Genomic DNA, 22,222 nt, shown 5'->3' on the forward strand with positions numbered 1-22,222 from the left:
CACAACCATGGCACACTTCTAAAAAGGAAGAAATGCTTGTCTCATTTGAAATCACTTTGGCTTCTTCCACCTCCAAAATTTTACTCCTCTCGTGTCTCCTTCGTGGAATACCTCTCCACTATGTTAAGGCATCCATCTTTATATAGGAACTCATCACAGACCACTCCAAACCTTGGACCTGCTTCTTCCATTGCAACCTCCCAGACCCCAACATCATGTGGCAGCTCATATATATATTCGACATTATTTATTGTTATTCCTCATTTTTCTTATGACATTGGAAGCTCCCAGAATGACTGAATGGAAACAGAGCCTTCCCATGTGCTCCCCATCTTCCCTTGCCCCTGTTGACCATCTTGGACTATTATGTAAACAAATAAACTGTTTAAACCTCTGAGATTTTCTTTTATTAGAGTATTTAACACTAAATGAAGTATCATGGAACAAATTAGGTAGAAGAATCACTGTGAAAAAGTACATATTAGTTCTTCCCAAAAGAACACCTCAACAGACTGTTAAGTTGATAGTAAATCAATAAATAATTATTTCAGATGTTTACTCACTATCAGAAGGACATGTCACATGAATTGTTTTCTGAAGGATGGTTGGTATGCATCAATGTTTTTCACTTGAGAAGTGAAAAACAGGGGGAATCTATGGCTTTGTTGGAGATCAAAACTATATGAGCTACACTGAGGCTGTGCCTGGACATCAACCTTGTTACGCTTATGCTGGAGCTAGCTTTCTGCTATTACTACACCCTCAATCTTACGAGCACTTTTGTAGCCTCTTTGCCATTTGATTCCCATAATCCTGGGAGGTAGACAGGATAAGAAGTGTTAATCCCACTTTTCAGATGAATAAACCAGAGCTTAGAGATGTTACCTGAATTGCCCAAGGTGACATAAGAGGTGGTAACAATCTTGCTTGTCTTAAATCTCTAAATCCTCTAACCCTCTGCCTTGCAATTTTGCGCTGCAGCAATACCAAACAATTTCTATTTTCTTCAACGTAAAATACAATTGCTCATCTTCGGGGTTTGATTCGTGCTATTCTGACTCTAATGCCATTGCTTTTCCTTTTGGTCACTGTCACGTCCCTGATATAAGTATTTCTCTCCCTCCATTTCTCCTTCCCTTATGCATGTACGCATACCTACATACTGTCTTACCGGCTATGGGAATGTAAAATGCTGCAGCTGCAGGGCAAACAGTTTGGCAGTTTTCTTAAAATGCTAAATGTAGAGTTACGATATAGACCCAACAACTCTACTCCTAAGAAGATATTCAAGAAAATAAAAAACATGTATTCACACAAAACCTCGTACACAAATGTTTACAGCAACATTATTCATAATCATCAAAAAGTGGAAACAATCCAAATGTCTATCAACTGAGGAATGGATAAACGAAATGTGGCATTTCCATACAATGGAATAAAAAGGAATGAAGTACTGATATGTGCTACAACATGGATGAATCTTGAAGCATTGTGCTAAGTGAAAGAAGTCTGATACAAAAGGCCATACATTATATGATTCATTTGTATTAAATGTTCAGAATTAGCAATCCATAGAGACAGAAACTAGATTAGTGGTTGCCCAGGGTTGGAGGGAGACAGGGAATGGAGAGTGATGGCTAACGGGTTCGGAGTTTCTTTTTGGAGTTCTGGAATTAGATAATGGTGAGAATTGTATAACCTTGTGAATATGCTAAAACCCATTAAGTTGTACAATTTCACTGGGTGAAATTTTTTTAACATCTTTATTGGTGTATAATTGCTTTACAATGATGTGTTAGTTACTGCTTTTTAACAAAGTGAATCAGCTATATGCATACATATATCCCCATATTCCCTCCCTCTTGCGTCTCCCTCCCACCCTCCCTATCCCACCCCTCTAGGTGGTCGTAAAGCACTGAGCTGATCTCCCTGTGCTATGAGGCTGCTTCCCACTAGCTATCTATTTTACATCTGGTAGTATATATTAGTCCGTGCCACTCTCTCACTTCGTCCCAGCTTACCCTTCCCCTTCCCCGTGGCCTTGAGTCCATTCTCTACATCTGGGTCTTTATTCCTGTCCTGCCCCTAGGTTCTTCAGAACCATTTTTTTTTTATGATTCCATATATATGTGTTAGCATACGGTATTTGTTTTTCTCTTTCTGACTTACTTCACTCTGTATGACAGACTCTAGGTCCATCCACCTCACTACAAATAACTCAATTTCATTTCTTTTTATGGCTGAGTAATATTCCATTGTATATATGTGCCACATCTTCTGTATCCATTCATCTGTCGATGGACATTTAGGTTGCTTCCATGTCCTGGCTATTGTAAATAGAGCTGCAATGAACATTGTGGTACATGGCTCTTTTTGAATTATGGTTTTCTCAGGGTATGTGCCCAGTAGTGGGATTGCTGGGTCATATGGTAGTTCTATTTTTAGTTTTTTAAGGAACCTCCATACTGTTCTCCATAGTGGCTGTATCAATTTACATTCCCACCAACAGTGCAAGAGGGTTCCTTTTTCTCCACACCCTCTCCAGCATTTATTTTTTGATGATGGCCCTTCTGTAGATTTTTTGATGATGGCCCTTCTGACTGGTGTGAGGTGATACCTCATTGTAGTTTTGATTTGCATTTCTCTAATGATTAGTGATGTTGAGCATTCTTTCATGTGTCTGTTGGCTATCTGTATATCTTCTTTGGAGAACTAATGGGTGAATTTTATAGTATGTAAATTATGTCACAATTTTTTAAAAGGCAAAAAAAAAAGTCTTACTTGGCTAACACCTATTTGCAATTTACTACACCACACATACATCAACTCCTTCAGAAACTCTTCCCTTGAATTGCTATCATATGCTTGCTTTTGTTTTTAATCAATTAAAGAGCAATACAATTTTCTCTCTGAATATTGTCTGTCCCTCATTCTCTGTGTATTACTTCAGGAATTCCTATTGAGCATGTTGATCTTACCTATTGTATCTTCTATTTTTCTCAACTTTTCTTTGGTGATAATCATTTCTGTAGCTTTCTATGCTGCATTCTGGGTAACTTTCTCAGATCCAAATTGTGGTTAATTAATTTTCTCTTTAGCTATTTCTAATAGAATTTTTAACCTGTCCACTGACTTAATTTAAGTGACTATGTCTTTCATTTCTAGAAGTTCTTTTAGCCCCTTATTTTCTCTATCATTTTTATTAGCATCTGTTTCTTAGAGTCTGTTCCTTCTTTTTTGCTGTTTATACCTACTAATTTCATATTCCCTTCCAGAATGTCATTTCATTTTCCTGAATTCTTTCCAGTTTGAATATGTGGATTGTTATCTCCAACGAGTCTCATCCATTATAAACTATTTCCTTCTAAAAATATCAAATTTTGTTCTTGAAACCATTCTTAGCAGACATTTGTATTGTTTTGTTTTTCCATGAATATTGTTTGTGGTATGGGTTATGGGAACATTTCTCCAGAAGAATTTTGTGTTTGGTTTCCTGGGTGTCCTTGGTCCAAGTTGGTAGTATAAATATGAACCCCAAATCTGTGTGAGGTGAAGGCCCAGGAGCTAAAACTCTCAGATGAGAGCACCCTTTCTCAAGGCCATCTTAAGAAAGACAGGAGCTCAAAGTTTCATCCTATGTCCCTCTGCTGATGGGTGGATTTTTATCTATTTCACGCTTTTATTGAGGGTGCAGCCCTTTGAGATCTTAGTTCCAACTTCTCATCTCATTCAGGCTCAAGACAACACCTCTGTCCCTTCCTGGGTATTAAAACCTAAGCTTGCAAATGACCGGGTAGTGTCAACTCTCCCAGACAGCCAGTGCTGGCTCACTTGCTGGCTTCTCTGGGATTTTAGCTCCTTCATTTCTGTCATCTATATTTCTTATGACCACACACACTTACTTAAACTATTTTTTCTTTTCAGAACGTCTAGCTATTTACAGCAAGAATATTTTTTCTGATATCTTAGGCTACCATGTTTCTGGAACCAGAGGTTTGTAATAACTTCATAACTGGATTCCTTGCATCCAATCTCACAATTCTCAGATCTAGTTTTACAATTACAGGCAGAGAGATAGTTTCAAAATGCAAATGTTACTCCCCAACTTAAAAATCTGTCATGGCCCTAAGGAAAAAGACCAACTCTTTGGCATGACTACAAGGTCCCCTGTGATACGAATCACACCTATCTCTAAAATCTCACCCTTGCACTCCTGACCTCATTCTCCATGTGTTGGCAATAAAGAACTGTTTTTCTGTAAATGGGTCATATTCTCTTTCACCTCAGAGTATTCACATATGTTGTACTTTCTGCATAAGCCCTCCCCACTTTTAGCATTTGCCATTCTTACTGATCCTTCTGGTTTCTGCTTAAATGCCTTCTTCCAAAAGGCCTTTACTATGTATGCCCTGATGGTACATGCACTTCTCACCTTATAACATCCTTATAGTTACCAAAGGGGAAAAGGAGGGGAGAGGTAAATTAGGAGTTTGGGTTTAACAGATACACACTACTATATATAAAATAGATAAACAAGGTCCTACTGTACAGCACAGGGAACTGTATTCAATATCTGGTAATAACCTGCACGTTTACTGCAGAAAAAAATGTTCACAGACTCATATAACTGTGCTAGAGGCAATGCTAGTCTAAGCTGAAAAAACAGGATAGTGTTCAAGGCTAGAAAGTGAGGTCTGTGGGGGAAGGGCAACCTAGGGACGGAATTGGCATCGCCATCCTTTCGGGAAAAGAGGTGGTTAGAAGAGGGGAAGGTGATAGATAACTAACAATAACCTGTTGTATAGCACAGGGAATACTCAGTACTCTGTAATGGCCTACATGGGAAAAGAATCTTAAAAAAAAAAGAGTGGATATACGTATATGTATAACTGATTCACTTTGCTGTACACCTGAAACTGACACAGCATTGTTAAGTCAACTACACTTCAGTTCAAGAAAACAAAAAGAAAGAAAATAACATCCTCAATCTTGTAATTATCGTTCAGCTCTGTCTTTCTGCCTCAGTGCTAAGCTTCCTAAGATGTGAGACGGTCTCTCTTGCTCACTGCTTTCTGTCTGGCAATTAATCTAGTACTTGGCGTGTAGTAGGGGCCTAATAAATCTTTGTGAACAGATGAATGAACAAATTAAGCACCCCATTCGTGAATGGAATTCCCTGACTGAAGCTTTGCTTAACATCAGATAGTTGCCATCAGTTTTAAGAACAGAACAACTCCTGAAGGACGTTTCTCTTTTAAAAAATAAATGCTGTGTTGGGAAAATTCTGATCCTTGAGAAGTGAAGACGAAAGTGAAGTAGAAACCCAAATTTCTGTTTCAATTTAGCCTCGTTCAAAGAAGGGTCTGAGACGAACAGACCAGAAGAGAGAAAGACAGGCATGGCTTATGAGACTTCAGTGCAGGCATAGTAATGAGATTCAATCAATGAGAATGCTTGGATGAAACAAAGGAATCTTTAAAAGATGAGCAAGAATCATTTTCTATTTCTTCTGGATCAGTGACCTCCAGCAGGACTTAGAAAAGGCTTAGGACACATGGCACCATTTTGTCAAAGAGCAGGTTGTCTCGTCATCAAGTACAACGTAAGCATGGACTCACTGGGCTATGAATCACTAATACAATTGAGATATCATAACCATCGTGTCAAGATACTCCTTACATTGCTATCTCTAAAACCATTTATTTCAAGAATCAGGTATTCATTGACTGGAAGACCAGATTTGTAATTGTGTCCAATACATTTTTATGATCACATGAAACTTGATTTTATTTCCTTTTAACTTTAATCTTTCACTGCTTTTGCAGATAACATCCTTTCATGTTAATATTCATTTTTACTGCAAGACACAGAGGCAAGCCTCTTTTTAAAGCTTACCTTCTATGTCAAGATCTAGGATGAATAATTACTTCCGATATGTGGGTTGTCTTCGCTTCTTTTCTTTCATCCTCCCCTTCCCATTTTTTTCTTTATTTATTGTTGGAGTCAGAATGAGAGGGAGCATAAAGGATGAAGTGTTTTCTTTTCAGAGTCTATGAATTATCCTTTCCCATCAACTCCATCAGGAAGACAAAAAACAAAGCCCAAAAGACTAATTTCAAAAGATAAAAATAAAACACAAACGTTTCAAAAGTGATTATTTTTATCTTCTGAAACAAGCCCTTGTATACCAGTCTTTGATATAAAAATATGACCATGACCATTTAAAAAGCCTTCTCTAGATATATCTATTACTATTATGGAAAGTAGATATTATTGGAGAAATTTGAATGTCTCTATTATTGGGAGAGAATAGATTATGAAAAGCAATTCCTAAGGCAGTGATGATATCTAAGTCATCTCCCATCGTTCCAAATATCTCACCAAATATTAATTGAATTTTCTACTTACTTAATGTGCCTGAAATACTGATACTGAGAATTCAATTAGCTTATCAAAGCTATCTTTTAAGAATTCAAATTCCTTTGGAAGGATTAAGAAACCATTTTCATGTTAGTGTGAATTAGTTCAATCAGCCTGCTTTAATATTATCTCAATTTCACTGAATGACTTAGAGATTCAGAGCTTTAACCGGGAAGGGATGGAGGATTTGGGACAGCATGAAAATACAGATATCCTTAAGAGAGGGGCAAAAAAGGCAATATAAGACTCATAAAGAGAGACGGGAAAGTATTAAAGTAAAAGGGCATTTTCTTCTTCCTCCTCACATCTGAAGTAATCTAGTGTTCAGGCACATACTATTGATATTGGGGTCTGGCTAAATCATGGTTTATAAGTCTTTTAGAACTACCTATATGACCTAGCTGCCATTTAACTATATTTTATTTATTGGAAAAGATATTCTGAGATTGTTAGGATATACTGAGATTTAAACCCTGATGGATAATCATACTTTTGATGTTACAGATTGTTCCTAAGTTGTTATGTGTATCATATCACGTCACTTTTGAACATAAATTTTGAGGCCATACACAGTAAAAACTTAGATGCTTAATTGTTAGTTATTATTTCTTTGAGTTTATAAAAGAGTATTAATATATCCTCTTCTTGGCTTCTTGGCTTCTTGGTGAGTAGTTGTGGCCCGTGGGCTTAGTTGCCCCGCGGCATGTGGGATCTTAGTTCCCTGACCAGGGATCAAACCCATGTCCTCTCCATTGTAAGGCAGATTCTTTACCACTGGACCACCAGGGAAGTCCCGTAGCTTACCTTTCTTGAGCGAATATTCTTTTCCAACTTTAGGGCTGAGCACTTTATACCTTACTTAATTATATCTCACTCAATTTAATGAGTTAGGAATTACTATCTTTATGCATTCTCTCCCATTCCCTTTCCCCCTACCCTCATAGAAGAACTAAGTGGTTAGGTAGGGATATTATATTTATTGAATGCATATTATAGGTCATGCAATACTTGAAAGATAAGGCTAATAGTTCCAATAGCATCAAGGGTATTATCCTAGGGAAGTTTTCTATCATGATTGCTGTTAAAAGGCTATATATAAAACCTCCTCTCCTCCTGCCTCACTTCGCCATTCCCACAGCATATGGCTTTCACCTTTCTTTACAGAAGGCTCCAGGACATGGGCAGGTTTTCTGCCTATCCCACAGTAGCAGCCAACCACCACTTTGTGCCTATGCAGTTGTTTTTTTAATTGGGGTATAGTTGTTTTACAATGTTGTATTAGTTTCTACTGTACAGCACAGTGAAGTAGAGTTCCCTGTGCTATACAACAGGTTCTCAATAGTTATCTATTTTATACATATTAGTGTATATATATGTTAATCCCAATCTCCCAATTCATCCCACCCCCTTTTCCCCCTCTTGGTGTCCATACGTTTATTCTCTACATCTGTGTCTCTATTTCTGCCTTGCAAACCAGTTCATCTGTACCATTTTCTATACAGTTTTGTTCTACCCTCAAACTTAGGCAGAACTTACAAGCCTGCGAGCATATGTATGTGTATGTATAAAGTTTTCTCAAATTCACTAGTAATGAAGGAAATGAAAATTAAAATCTGTCCATATTACTTATGGTCAGGATACACTGATGCTAGGAGTATAAATCTGTACAAAAATTTAGAAATCAAGTTGGCAATATCTATCAATGTCATTAATACCCTGTTACCCAGACATTCTACTCTTAGGTCTATGTGCTGGATAAACTCTCAAGCATGCACATATAGGCACAAACACAACAGTACTATTGGTAGCAACTTCATGATAGCAAAAATAAGAAGAACCCAAATGCCAATCATTAAGAGAATGTTTCAATTACTGTTTATCTATCCCATAGAATAATAAACAGCAATGAAAAATCCATAGGCCCAGAGCTACATGTATCCATAGAGATGAAAATCTAAGCTTAATGCTGAATGAAGACAGCAAATTTCAGAAGGATAAAAACAGTATACAATTTATGTAAAGTTTAAAACATTAAATATTATTCAAGCAAACATACATACATAAACTCCAAAGAAATCCACCAAAACCCAGGCTGTGATTATCTATAGAAAGGTGTAAATTTTGATCAAAGAGGCCTCAACAAGGAGTATCAATTCTTTTGGTAATATATAATTTCTTAAGTTGAGTGAGATATACATACACTTCTATAATATTATTTCAATACCTTTCTGTATGACTGAAATATTTCAAAATAAATTGAAAAATTATAAAGCGATATAAAACACTGGTTACTACTAAGTCACAGAAACTCACACACCAAAGTCAAAATTCTCTCTAACAAATATCATCAAGATGACAGTAGAGTTGCATTTCACCAGAATTCAATAACTTTCTAGTCTCAACTAATAGAAATAAAGGTGAATTTCAGGAAGTGCAAAAATGTGTATATTAAGACATAAATGGGCACACAAAGAAACATGCATGGACACACACATACTCACCTGCACGCTCATGAATTACCAACGTCAAAAAATTCATGTATGAAAGGCATGAATATTACACTTTGAAAAACACGAGAAGTAGGCATTTTAATGACTATAGTAAGTGACAACCAGCTTCAAAGAAGAGGACAAAATAATGCATTATCCAGGAACATACTGCAAAAGCTCAGGAGCATAGAGTCATTTAAAGTAGGACCAGATGCTTATGATAATAAAATACATTATTATTATAGTCACTGTTTTTATTGTCAATATATCTGTCAATTTTCTGTCCATCCTTCAATTCCCCTAACACTACATTTTAACCAATCAAGCAATGTTACATACTCCATTTACTTTCAGAAGCCAAACCATCAATAACATGTCTGTTACTCATGCAGATTATTGGTTATTCCTACGTGGGAGAATAAAGAGGGGCAAGGAAGGAATTCTGTTTCTTGAACAGTATACTTTCATCTCACGTCCCTTCTGCCCATGTGAGTGAGGAGCAATGGCTAAAAAGACAAAGCCCACTGTCTTTTTTACTAGCTTCCCCATATCAGATCTATAAGAGCAGCTTCTATAGAAGGGAATTAAATTTTTTGTACTGATTATGATTTTCACAGAGAAATTTTTTTTTTCAGGGAACTAAAATAACATTTTTCACTTAGTATCTATTATAGAATTCCCTTAGTTGTTTGCATGACTGATGTCACATCTTCTCTTACTCATACAGAAACTCCTAGATTTAGTCCACTAGGTTTATGTAAAGAACTAGGTTAGGTTCATTTGGAGTCCAGTTTTAGTTTCTTTTCACTACTAGAGGCTTTGATTCTAATTTTTAGTGGAAGTGCACCCTAGGCTGGCACGTTTGGGGTCAGACTGGTTTATTTTTGTCAGTACTTGCCTTTTAGGTTGTTGGAATGAGTAAAGCTAGTGGTTAAGTCTACCCAGACAGGATTTTTCTCGAGAAACACGTGTTCTGCAGAACTTCATCGTGAAATAAGGGAGCAACTGGTCATAGTACCAGCTGAAGCCTTCCACTAACACCTTTACTTTATCATGTGTCACAGCCAAAACTAGTGATCGGAAGTTCTTATTTGTATGCTTGAGCTTTATAAATAGCCCTCCAGAATGCCATACTAGTTATTGTATTTCATTAGTGAAAAACTAGATATCAAAGGGAGAGTCTCTGAGGAGACGTAGGCATGGATGAGAGAGGAATGCTGTTTTGAATTTTAATGAAAAGAGCCAGTAGAATGTGAACTGATTTCATCTATTACTGCTCTAAAAAGAAAACCCCAAAGGCATATATGTAAATTTTTAACACATCTGCATTGTTTGGGGAGACCATTTGTTCATTTACAGAGTAAGGAATTAGAATCACACAAATTAGACTGTGAGTCATTTTTGGAAAGAGAGGAGACTGGGCTCGCTGGTGTTGTGTCTGAAGCTCAAGAAAGCGACACAGGAGGAGGCTAGCGCTGGAGAAGACAGTCTTCCCTGCCAGCCAAATACGATGCTTCTTGAATGGGGTGCGCCTCGCTGATGGACTGGTTATCACCCACCTCTAGTAGGCTTGGGCAGCCTTTGGACTTCTGTAAATGTAATGTCTGCTCCACTCTGGAGCTGTCTTTCTGATACTCCAGAAATTTCTACCTGGCCCTCTGTTTCTTAACAGACCAAAACCCAGACGCTCTTTACCTTTATTCCAATGATGATTAGGTTTGGTGAAAGTTTTTCCTGATTGAGACTGCATTTGTCTCCTTACTAATGGCCACCACGTTTTTTTCATCTTGGAAGTTCCATGGGTAGGGTGAGACCTAGTCTCCTGGTTACCTGAAAAGAGTAAAAAAGAAAAAATCATCAATAAAATACTAATGACAAATTCAGGGAAAAGGGAGGAGGGAAGAGAATGAGGATGGAGGGAGAGAAAGAGAGAAAGAACTCTTGGTAACACAAGAGCAAAAGCAGAGGCTCCAGTCCACATCCATCTTGCATCCTTGGGAACCACACCACTGTACTTGATGGATATTATTTCAGCAGAAAAAAAATCTCTTTGAGTTTGTCTTCACCATGTGAATTTGACCACAGAGGTTTTGCTTGTATTCCCTCCTCAAATACAAATATTCAGAGCACGGATGCCTAAGACAATGCCTTACTGAATCCTCTTTTAAGGGTGGCAAAAGATGTTTACCCCAAATCAAAGGTTCAGAGATCCATTAGCGCATTTCCTTGTCTGAGGCCCAACTAAGCCCTATGCTCTTCTCTGTGCCCTTTCTGGACAGGTTCCCTAGACGGTCTTGATTCTTTTTTCTTATTTAAATTTTACTGAAGTATAGTTGATTTACAATGCTGTGTTAAGTTCTTCTGTACAGCAAAGTGACTCAGCTATACCTACATATATATATTTTTTCATATTCTTTTCCATTATGGTTTGTCACAGGAGATTGAATATAGTTCCCTGTGCTATACAGTAGGACCTTGTTGTTTATCCATCCTATATATAATAATTTGCCTCTGCTAATCCCAAACTCCCCTTCCTTCCCTCCCCTACCCTCTCTCCCCCTTGGCAACCACAAGTCTGTTCTCTATGTCTGTGAGTCTATTTCTGTTTTGTAGATAGGTTCAATTGTGTCATATTTTAGATCCCACATATAAGTGATATCATATGGTATTTGTCCCTTTTTGGCTTACCCCGCTTAGTATGATATTCTCTAGTTGCATCCATGTTGCTGCAAATGGCATTATTTCATTCTTTTTTTACGGGTGAGTAATATTCCATTGTATATATGTACCACATCTTCTTCATCCATTCATCTGTCAATGGACATCTAGGTTGCTTCCATGTCTTGGCTATTGTGAATAGTGTTGCTATGAACATTGGGGTGCATGTATCTTTTTGAATTATAGTTTTGTCCAGGTATATGCCTAGGAGTGGGATTGCTAGATCAGATGTCTCACTTTTAAGCGATAAGTACAAAGTCCTTCTGGGGGCCTAGTGGAGCAAGACTGGGTGATACTAGGCAGTGTTTCTCCAAAGCAGATACTCCATTTGATGTGCCCTGAAATCTAGTCCTGCAATGACCCAAGAGAGCCCACCAAGCAACAGTTGTTGCTTCCTTTGCAGTGTTGAACTTTGTTACCAGAAGAACTTGGCAAAAATCCCTGGGCTGAGAGACACAGAGTTCAAACTGGATCACAGATACTCTCTATTCACTCAAGTCCAAAGTCCAAACTAAGTGCAATAATGATGCTAATTTGTTTATGCATAAAGACATTCTCTATTATGGATTGTTTAGTCTCACATGCTGTGCTACTCAACCGTTTATGCCCTTCCTTTCACTGCTCCTTCCTTTAATTCTATTGACTTTTTAAACTTTAGCTTAAAATCCATCTGTTCCACCAAACTTGCCTAGATCACTTATTTTAGCCAGAAGTTATGTATCTCTTCCCTGAATTGCTGTTGGTATAACTATGCATTATCTTGTGATTGTCATCATCCTCTCAAAGAGCCATTTAAAAATTTTATTGTTATTTAATGAGAAACATGTATCAGGTATATTTTCTCAAAAAAGATGGTGAACCTTTAAGAGAATACATTATGCTTTTTTGTGTCTGCCATAATGCTTACCACAAATAACTTTAGCGGACATGATATTTGCATTTGCATAATGGCTTCTTCAAAGACCTGCAAACCATCAACTCCTAAAGATTTCTGCTACTGGAGAAGGTCAAGTGGATAAGAATAATCCAACACTTGAATTATTCAAAAATCATTTATACTGAGTTTGGGAAGATATTAGTGGCAGCTACATTCTTTCTCTAATAAATGATTTATAAATAAATAATAGTAGATCCACCAGAGGGCAGACAGCAGAAGCAAGAAGAACTACAATCCTGCAGGCTGTGGAACAAAAACCACATTCACAGAAAGATAGACAAGATGAAAAGGCAGAGGGCTATGTACCAGATGAAGGAACAAGATAAAACCCCAGAAAAACAACTAAATGAAGTGCAGATAGGCAACCTTCCAGAAAAAGAATTCAGAATAATGATAGTGAAGATGATCCAGGACCTTGGAAAAAGAATGGAGGCAAAGATCGAGAAGATGCAAGAAATGTTTAACAAAGACCTAGAAGAATTAAAGAATAAACAAACAGAGATGAACAGTACAATAACTGAAATGAAAAATACACTAGAAGGAATCAATAGCAGAATAACTGAGGCACAAGAACGGATAAGTGACCTGGAAGAGAGAATGGTGGAATTCACTGCTGTGGAACAGAATAAAGAAAAAAGAATGAAAAGAAATGAAGACAGCCTAAGAGACATCTAGGACAACATTAAATGCAACAACATTCGCATTATAGGGGTCCCAGAAGGAGAAGAGAGAGAGAAAGGACCCGAGAAAATATTTGAAGAGATTATAGTCGAAAACTTCCTTAACATGGGTAAGGAAATAGCCACCCAAGGCGAGGAAGTGCAGAGAGTCCCATACAGGAAAAACCCAAGGAGAAACACGTCGAGACACATAGTAATCAAAGTGGCCAAAATTAAAGACAAAGAAAAATCATTGAAAGCAGCAAGGGGAAAACGACAAATAACATACAAGGGAACTCCCATAAGGTTAACAGCTGATTTCTCAGCAGAAACTCTACAAGCCAGAAGGGAGTGGCATGACACATTTAAAATGATGAAAGGGAAGAACGTACAACCAAGATTACTCTACCCAGCAAGGATCTCATTCAGATTCGATGGAGAAATCAAAAGCTTTACAGGCAAGCAAAAGCTAAGAGAATTCAGCACAACCAAACTAGCTGTACAACAAATGCTAAAGGAACTTCTCTAAGTGGGAAACACAAGAGAAGAAAAGGACCTACAAAAACAAACACAAAACAATTAAGAAAATGGTCATAGGAACATACATATCCATAATTACCTTAAACGTGAATGGATTAAATGCTCCAACCAAAAGACACAGGCTTGCTGAATGGATACAAAAACAAGACCCATATATATGCTGTCTACAAGAGACCCACTTCAGACCCAGGGACACATACAGACTGAAAGTGAGGGGATGGAAAAAGATATTCCATGCAAATGGAAATCAAAAGAAAGCTGGAGTAGCAATACTCATATCCGATAAAATAGACTTTAAAATAAAGAATGTTACAAGAGACAAGGAAGGACACTACATAATGATCAAGGGATCAATCCAAGAAGAAGATATAACAAAAATAAATATATATATACCCAACATAGGAGCACCTCAATACATAAGGCAACTGCTAACAGCTATAAAAGAGGAAATCGACAGTAACACAATAATAGTGGGGGACTTTAACACCTCACTTACACCAATGGACAGATCATCCAAACAGAAAATTAATAAGGAAACAGAAACTTTAAATGACACAATAGACCAGATAGATTTAATTGATATTTATAGGACATTCCATCCAAAAACAGCAGATTACACTTTCTTCTCAAGTGCACATGGAACATTCTCCAGGATAGATCCCATCTTGGGTCACAAATCAAGCCTCAGTAAATTTGAGAAAATTGAAATCATATCAAGCATGTTTTCTGACCACAGTGCTATGAGATTAGAAATCAATTACAGCGAAAAAAACGTAAAAAACATAAACACATGGAGGTTAAACAATACATTACTAAATAAACAAGAGATCACTGAAGAAATCAAAGAGGAAATCAGAAAATACCTAGAGACAGATGACAATGAAAACACGACGATCCAAAACCTATAGGATGCAGCAAAAGCAGTTCTACAAGGGAAGTTTATAGCAATACAATCCTACCTCAAGAAACAACAAACATCTCAAATAAACAACCTAACCTTACACCTAAAGGAACTAGAGAAAGAACAAACAAAACCCAAAGTTAGGAGAAGGAAAGAAATCATAAATATCAGAGCAGAAAAAAATGAAATAGAAACAAAGAAGACAATAGCAAAAATCAAAAAAACTAAAAGCTGGTTCTTGAGAAGATAAACAAAATTGATAAACCATTAGTCAGAGTCATTAAGAAAAAGAGAGAGAGGAGTCAAATCAATAAAATTAGAAATGAAAAAGAAGTTACAACAGACACTGCAGAAATACAAAGCATCCTAAGAGACTACTACAAGCAATTCTATGCCAATAAAATGGACAACCTGGAAGAAATGGACAAATTCTTAGAAAGGTATAATCTTCCAAGACTGAACCAGGAAGGAACAGAAAATATGAGCAGACCAGTCACAAGTAATGAAATTGAAACTGTGATTAAAAATCTTCCAACAAACAAAAGTCCAGGACCAGATGGCTTCACAGGTGAATTCTATCAAACATTTAGAGAAGAGCTAACACCCATCCTTCTCAAACTCTTCCAAAAAATTGCAGAGGAAGGAACACTCCCTAACTCATTCTATGAGGCCACCATCACCCTGATACCAAAACCAGACAAAGATACTACAGAAAAAGAAAATTACAGACCAATATCATTGATGAATGTAGATGCAAAAATCCTCAAAAAATACTAGCAAACGGAATCCAACAACACATTAAAAGGATCATACACCACGATCAAGTGGGTTTTATTCCAGGGATGCAAGGATTCTTCCGTATATGCAAATCAATCAATGTGATACACCATATTAACAAATTGAAGAATAAAAACCATATGATCACCTCAATAGATGAAGAAAAACTTTTGACAAAATTCAACACCCATTTATGATAAAAAACTCTCCAGAAAGTGGGCATAGAGGGAACCTACCTCAACACAATAAAGGCCATATATGACAAACGCACAGCAAACATCATTCTCAATGGTGAAAAACTGAAAGCATTTCCTCTAAGATCAGGAACGAGACAAGGATGTCCACTCTCACCGCTATTATTCAACATAGTTTTGGAAGTCCCAGCCTTGGCAATCAGAGAAGAAAAAGAAATAAAAGGAATACAAATTGGAAAAGAAGAAGTAAAACTGTCACTGTCTGCAGATGACATGATACTATACATAGAGAATCCTAAAGATGCCACCAGAAAACTACTAGAGCTAATCAATGAATTTGGTAAAGTTGCAGGATACAAAATTAATGCACAGAAATCTCTTGCATTCCTATACACTAATGATGAAAAATCTGAAAGAGAAATTTAGGAAACACTCTCATTTACCATTGCAACAAAAGGAATAAAATACCTAGGAATAAACCTACCTAAAGAGACAAAAGACCTGTATGCAGAAAACTATAAGACACTGATGAAAGAAATTAAAGATGATATAAACAGATGGAGAGATATACCATGTTCTTGGATTGGAAGAATCAATATTGTGAAAATGACTATACTACCCAAAGCAATCTACAGATTCAATGCAATCCCTATCAAATTACCAATGGCATTTTTCACAGAACTAGAACAAAAAAATCTTAAAATTTGTATGGAGACACAAAAGATGCTGAATAGCCAAAGTGGTCTTGAGGGAAAAAAACGGAGCTGGAGGAATCAGACTCCCTGACTTCAGACTATACTACAAAGCTACAGTAATCAAGACAATATGGTACTGGCACAAAAACAGAAATACAGAACAATGGAACAGGATAGAAAGCCCAGAGATAAACCCACGCACCTATGGTTAACTAATCTATGACAAAGGAGGCAAGGATATACAATGGAGAAAAGACAGTCTCTTCAATAAGTGGTGCTGGGAAAACTGAACATCTACATGTAAAAGAATGAAATTAGAATACTCCCTAACACCATACACAAAAATAAACTCAACATGGATTAGAGACCTAAATGTAAGACTGGACACTATAAAACTCTTAGAGAAAAACATAGGAAGAACACTCTTTGACATAAATCACAGCAAGATCTTTTTTGATCCACCTCCTAGAGTAATGGAAATAAAAACAAAAATAAACAAATGGGACCTAATGAAACTTCAAAGCTTTTGCACAGCAAAGGAAACCATAAACAAGACGAAAAGACAACCTTCAGAATGGGAGAAAATATTTGCAAATGAATCAACAAACAAAGGATTAATCTCCAAAATATATAAACAGCTCATGCAGCTCAATATTAATGAAACAAACAACCCAATCCAAAAATGGGCAGAAGACCTAAATAGACATTTCTCCAAAGAAGACATACAGATGGCCAAGAAGCACATGAAAAGCTGTTCAACATCACTAATTATTAGAGAAATGCAAATCAAAACTACAATGAGGTATCACCTCACACCAGTTAGAATGGGCAGCATCAGAAAATCTACAAACAACAAATGCTGGAGAGGGTGTGGAGAAAAGGGAACCCTCTTGCACTATTAGTGGGAATGTAAATTGATACAGCCACTATGGAGAACAGTATGGAGGTTCCTTAAAAAACTAAAAATAGAAGTACCATATGACCCAGCAATCCCACTACTGGGCATATACCCAGAGAAAACCATAATTCAAAAAGACACATGCACCCCAATGTTCATTGCAGCACTATTTACAATAGCTAGAACATGGATGCAACCTAAATGCCCACTGACAGACGAATGGATAAAGAAGGTGTGGTACATATATACAATGGAATATTACTCAGCCATAAAAAGGAATGAAATTGAGTCATTTGTAGAGACGTGGATGGATCTAGAGACTGTCATACAGAATGAAGTAAGTCAGAAAGAGAAAAACAAATATCATATATTAACGCATATATGTGGAACCTAGAAAAATGGTACAGATGAACCGGTTTTCAGGGCAGAAATAGAGACACAGATGTAGAGAACAAACATATGGACATCAAGCAGGGAACGTGGCGGGGGTGGTGGTGGGATGAAGTGGGAGATTGCGATTGACATATATACACTAAGATATATAAAATGGATAACTAATAAAAAAAATAATAGTAACATCAACACTCACTGGGACTTTATACTTCTCAGAGCTTGGCTCAAACTAATAACAATTCTTCTATATTCTCTGAGCGCCTGTAACAGAAGGCAGGAAGACAGGGCCCAGTCAAGGACTGGTTACAAGAAAAGTCTAGAGATCCCGTTTCCTTGGTACTCCACATGCTACCCACAACCATATTGGTCTGTGCTTCTGCATTTGCCGTGCTTCACTTATGTTTCTCACTGACATCGGTTGATAAGTGACTGACAGCAGCACTTAGCCTCCATTCACATTCTGGCTCTTCCATTTCCTGGCTCTGTGATCATGGACAACTTACCTAACCTTTCTATACTTGAGGGTCTTCCTAGGCAAAATGGGGAGAATGATAGTGCATATTTCATAGGTTTGTGTGTTTTAGAGTTAAATGATACATGTGAAATGCTTGGCACAATGTCTGAGACATAGTAAATTCTCAAATGTTAAAGAGAGAACAAGCAAGTGCAAGTACACAGAGAGGAAGAGAGCCACTAGAAGTTCTATTTCCTTCCTTTATTCACCTAGAGTCCAAAGTGTAAAGAAGACCAGAGAGGGAGGAGAAGCCAAGTGTAAAGAGAACCCAAGCCATGTTCTCCTCTTGGAAGAGAATGAGGGGAAAGAAGAGCAGCACAAACCCAGTGTAAGAGCAACTCGTAAATGGGTACAAAATTCCCAAGGGTAAGCCATTGCTATAGGGAGGGGGGCTGCTGGCTATTGGAGGTGACATGTAAACAATGTGGAGTGGCTCAACCAACAGCAAATGTTTGACTTCCGGACGTTTCTAGACGGTGGACTATGTGCCTAACTCAGTTTCTATGCCAACTGATGATATATCATTGAACTCCTGCTATGATGCTGGCGCTGGTGACCCAAAGAACATTTAAGGGCTCAGGGTTTTGGACTTGGTGGGGGGGCATAGGCATAAATTGCAACCTGGGGGAGAATGAATGTGAATAAAAAAGGAAGCAAGAGTTCAAGCTGTCGTATGAAAAGTGCCAAATCAGGGCTACAGAGAGAAGATCTCACCGAAGTCACTGAGAGAGAGCTGCCTAGTGAAGGGGTGATTTAAGCCAGGCATTGAAGGTTGAGTAGGAGGTTCACTGAAGCGTGCCACAGTGGTATATTATGATAGAAAGAACACTCACTCTTGTCTCAAACAGGGCTGGGTTAGAAGCCAGGTTCCATCCCTCATCAGCTGCATTTACTAAATAATACATATTTTCAATAGTATTGTGGGAAATAAGTATCTAGTACATTGTCTGGCATATAGTAGAACCTCAAAAATAATAGCTACTATTGGTAACCATAGAGTCTTGGAGTATTTTTTTTTTATGCTGCTGCTGCCTTGAGCACCGGTAAGCACAACTATTTCACATTTCTTCTCTGTGACCCTGGGTAGCAGTGGTGAATATCTGCAGGGGTTTCTGCATACATCTCCCTGGAAATACCACAGGGAAAGGACACAGGCCTAATTCAGAATATTCAGAGGCCCATAACAGAAGCAATGGAACAAGTTCAAGCCAGCAGCCACAGAAACCTTCAAGCCAAGGTCCTTGGAAGGGCTGAATTATAAACCTGAGGCACTTTCCCTTCATCTTTCCTTCCTCCTCCTCCTCCAATCCTTCTCCTTCTTCCTCTGCCTCAGGGTGCAACGTGGACCGCCAGCTGCTTTGCTCTTCCCATCCATGGGTAAAGGCAACAGTCTGATCAAACTCCTGAACACTAAGATTCAAGGAATTTATCAAGTTATTTTCCCCACAGATAATTGGTGTTTAAAATATTTCAAGGGATGGGCAATGTTTAATCTAAATCATGCATATCTGAGAGTAAGAGTTTGGGTTTTAGCAATGAGTCAACGGATAAGGTTGAGAGTGGGGTAGTTATGACTAGAACTACTGAATTTGTTTCCATGGAGAAAAGCATGGTGGAAGGGAGGAGTGCTTGGCATTTAGAACTGTGGGAACTACCTTAAAAGTCTCAACACTGGCACTTTTTAGTTACTGAGCCTTGTCAAGTCACTTCACCTCCCTGTTCTCATTTTCTAAACTGAGTAATCCTTACCTTATACAGGATGTCCTGCGGGTTAGACAAGCACTTCTCAAATTGAATGTGCACACAAACCACTTGGGCATCTTATTAAAATACAGATTCCGATTCTGGAGCTCTGGAATGGGGCCCGAGATTCTGCATTTGTAATGAGCTCTCAGACGGCGCCAATGCTGCTGGCCCAAGGAGCACACTTTGAGGAGCACGAGGCTGCTCGATAATGTAATTAACGATAAGGTGGGCTTTCTTCCTGGACAACTTGGTGGGAAGAGATCATTTCTCGCCCTTGGCTTGCTCCCAGTGACAAAAATAAAGGCAAGTCGAGGCTGGAGAAATGTAGAGAAGAAAAAATTGCTACCAAGGTTTGGGGAGGGAGCTACTACTGAAGCGAAAAGGCTGAAAATGGTATTTTGTCACCTTGAAAGGAGCTGCTCGGGAATCTCCAGGCCAGGGTTGCTCGAGGGGAGGTCAATCGCATTATGATTTTTCCTCCTCCAAGCACTGAGCAATGGCTGCCTGCGTCTCTAATGGAGGCTGCCTGCGTCTCTAATGGAGGCTGCCTCATTCCATTGCTGCCTTGAGTTGCTGTTCACTTGCTCCTTCTTCATGTGGTGGTAAACATAATTGATGTTTACTTTAAGGAAAATAATCCCTTAGTTTCAGTCTTCTCACATTTTATTCCATTTCTATAAATATGAGTGCGCTCGATTGCTAAAGGTTTGCTTCCTAGGTGTATTCCTTTCTCCTCTCAGAATTGTTCCTGTCCTATGCTTCATCCTTTCTCTCTGTTTGTCCTCATCTTTCTCAGCCTGCTAATGATGGTAAAATGTACATTCCTGAGGAACTTACTCCGGTGTCAACTGCAGCCACATCATTAACCTTCCCTCATTTACAGGCTAAATTATCCTAGAGCTGAAAAACATTGTGCATTTCTATACATGAGATTAAAGCCAGCCTCTTGACCTAGAGCTGGTTAATTTTAATCATCTGAGAAGGCGTAACCATTCCACCCAGGGCAATAAGACCGTCCTGCATCTATGCACACATGGTTGACAAACACTTGTGAAGCAACGAGTACTAGCCATGCATGAGACATTGCAGAGAAGATAATGGAGAGCTATAAAAAACAGCGCTAAATTCCCTTGTGTCAGGATGGAGAAGAGAATGTGAAGGAGGTAAAAGTGGGGGAGGCAGGAGAAGTTAGCCCAATGTTTCTTTGCCTAGGTGGGCAGACAAGTGTGTGTCTCACGTGCAAAGTGAAGGTAGGATTTAGTGAGTCTGTAAAATGAATTAAAAATTGTGTTAAAAGAGCCTTTGGTAATTTAAAAAGTTAATCCTTGACAACATGGTTAAAAAAATTAAGGGTTATTTTAAATACACATTTTTTTTTTTTTGGCTACACCATACGGCATGCGGGATCTTACTTCCCTGATCGAACCCGTGCCCCCTGCATTGGAAGTGTGGAGTCTTAACCACTGGGCCACCAGGGAAGTCCCTAAAACACATTTATTGGGATAAAATTGACATATAAATGTCATATATTTAAGGAGTACAGTTTAAGTTTTGACATATGTATATACTAGTAAAACCATTACCAAAATAAAAATAATGAACATATTCACGACCCCCAAGTTTCCTTGTGGCCCTTTGCAATAGCTTTCCATGCCCTTCCCATCACATCTCTCATCCCCAGGAAATACTTGATTTGCTTCCTGTCACTATAGATTAGTTTGCATTTTATTGAATCTTATATCAATAGAGTCCAAAAGTATGTACTTTTTTGGACTGACTTCTTTCACTCAGCACAATTATTCTGAGATTCATCCATGTTTCTGTGTGTTCATTCCTTTTATTGCTGAGTAATATTCCATTTTATGGGTATATCTTAGTTTATTTATCCATGAACCTGTTGATAGACATTTGGGTTGATTCCAATTTGGGGCTGTTACAAATAAAGTTTCTATGATAGTCTTTGTATGGGCATATGCTTTCTTTTTTATCAGATAAATACGTAGGAGTGGAATGGTCAAATCATATGGTAGGTATTTAACTTTTTAAGAAATCGCCACAAACTGCTTTCCAAAGTGGCTGTACCATTGTACATTCCCATCAGTGGGGTATGAAAATCCTGTTCCTCCTCATCCTTGCCAACACTTGATATGTTCAGTCTTTGTTAGTTTAGACCTTTGAATAAGTATGGTAGTATCTCACTGTGGTTTTAATTTTCATTTCCCCAAGGACAAATGATACTGAGCATATTTTTATTGCTTATTTGTCATGTGTACATCTTCTTTGACAAAGTGTCTGTTCAATCTTTTGCCCACTTTATATTGGGATATTTATTTACTTTTTA

At 37.9% G+C, this 22,222-nt stretch overlaps 1 long non-coding RNA gene across 2 annotated transcripts in view; it reads right to left on the reverse strand.

Moving 5' to 3' along the window:
* Positions 1-20,403, reverse strand: part of LOC309619994 — a 91,673-nt gene extending 71,270 nt beyond the window's left edge. Inside the window, exons 1-2 of one of the 2 annotated variants that reach the window (XR_014239352.1) lie at positions 20,287-20,403; positions 10,605-10,739 (exon numbers count right to left, since the gene is read on the reverse strand). This is a non-coding gene — a long non-coding RNA (uncharacterized lncRNA). Of the gene's footprint in view, positions 1-10,604; positions 10,740-19,884 lie in introns of both variants that reach the window. The other variant, XR_014239353.1, reaches the window with a different exon arrangement.
* Positions 20,404-22,222: the final 1,819 nt, after the last annotated feature.

The sequence above is a fragment of the Balaenoptera borealis genome (genome assembly GCF_965194805.1).
Source record: "Balaenoptera borealis genome assembly, chromosome: X".
NCBI classification, from domain to species: Eukaryota; Metazoa; Chordata; class Mammalia; order Artiodactyla; family Balaenopteridae; genus Balaenoptera; species Balaenoptera borealis.